We start from the raw sequence: 1,607 nt of genomic DNA on the forward strand, positions 1-1,607 counted from the left end.
AGGGATTGCAGAGATTACTTCGACCATCAAGGACTTGAAGGATTCAAGGGTGGTGATTCCTACCACATCCCCATTCAAATTTCCTATTTGGCCTGTGCAAAAAATAGATGGATCTTGTGGAATAACAGTGGATGATTGAAAATTTAACCAGGTGGTAACTCCAACAGTAGCTGCTGTTCCAGATATGGTTTCATTATATGAACAAATTAATACATCTCCTGGTACCTGGTATGCAGCTGTAGATCTGGTTAACTCCTTTTTCTCCATATCTGTTTCGAAGGGTGACCAGAAACAGTTTGCCTTCAGTTGGCAAGGCCATAATACACCTTTACTGTCCTACCTCAGGATATATCAACTCCCCAGCCCTGTGTCATAATTTAACCCACAGGGAACTTGATTACCTTTCCCTTCCACAAGATGTCACACTGCTCCATTACATTGATGACATTATGCTGATGGGACCTAGTAAGGAAGAAGCATCAGTGACTCTGGAATTATTGGTAAAACAATGGTGTGTTAGAGGGTGAGAAATTAATCTGAGAAAAATTCAAGCACCTTCCACCTCAATGAAATGCCTAGGGGTCCAGCACTCGGGGGTATGTCGAGATACTCATTTTAAAGTGAAGGATAAGTTATTGCATCTGGCTCCTCCCACAACTAAAAAGGAGGCACAATGCCTGTGGGCCTTTTTGGATTTTGGAGGCAATATATCCCTCATTTTGGTGTGCTACCCTGGCCTATTTATAAAGTGACTTGAAAAGCTAGTTTTGAGTGGGGCCCAGAGTAAGAGAAGGCTCTGGAACAGGTTCAGGCTGCCATGCAAGTGGCTCTGCCACTTGTGCCATATGATCTGGCTGATTCGGCAGTGCTTGAAGTGTCAGTGGCAGATAGAGATGCTGTTTGGAGTCTTTGGCAGGCTCCTCTTGGTACGTCACAGTGCAGACCAATGGGATTTTGGAGCAAAGCCCTGCTACCCTCTGCACATAACTACTTTCCTTTTGCGAAACAGCTTTTGGCTTGTTATTTGGCCTTAGTAGAGGCTGAACACTTAACACCGCCACCAAGTCACCAGGCGGCCTGAACTGCCCATCATGAGCTGCATGTTGTCTGACTCACAGAGCCATATAGTTAGACATGCACAGCAGCACTTCATCATTAAATGGAAGTGTTATATATGAGATTGGGCCTGAGCTGAACCTGAAGGCACAAGTAAGTTGCATGAGACAGTGTCCCAAATGCCCATGGTCTCCACTCCTGTCACATTATCTGCCTACTCCCAGTATGCGCCTAGGACCTCATGGGGAGTTCCTTATAATTAGTCGACTGAGGAAGAAAAAACTTGTGCCTGGTTTACAGACGATTCTGTGCAATATGCAGGCACCACTCAAAAGTGGACAGCGGCAGCACTACAGCCCCTTTCTGGAAACTTTCTGAAAGAGAGTGGTGAAAGGAAATCCTCCCAATGGGCAGGACTTTGAGCAGTACACCTGGTTGTTCACTTTACTTCGAAGGACAAATGGCCAGATGTGTGATTGTGTAGTGATTTCATGGGCTGTGGCCAATGGTTTAGCTGGATGGTCAGGGACATGGAAGAAACATGACTGGAA

The sequence above is a fragment of the Elephas maximus genome, chromosome 1 (assembly GCF_024166365.1).
Source record: "Elephas maximus indicus isolate mEleMax1 chromosome 1, mEleMax1 primary haplotype, whole genome shotgun sequence".
Taxonomy (NCBI): domain Eukaryota; kingdom Metazoa; phylum Chordata; class Mammalia; order Proboscidea; family Elephantidae; genus Elephas; species Elephas maximus.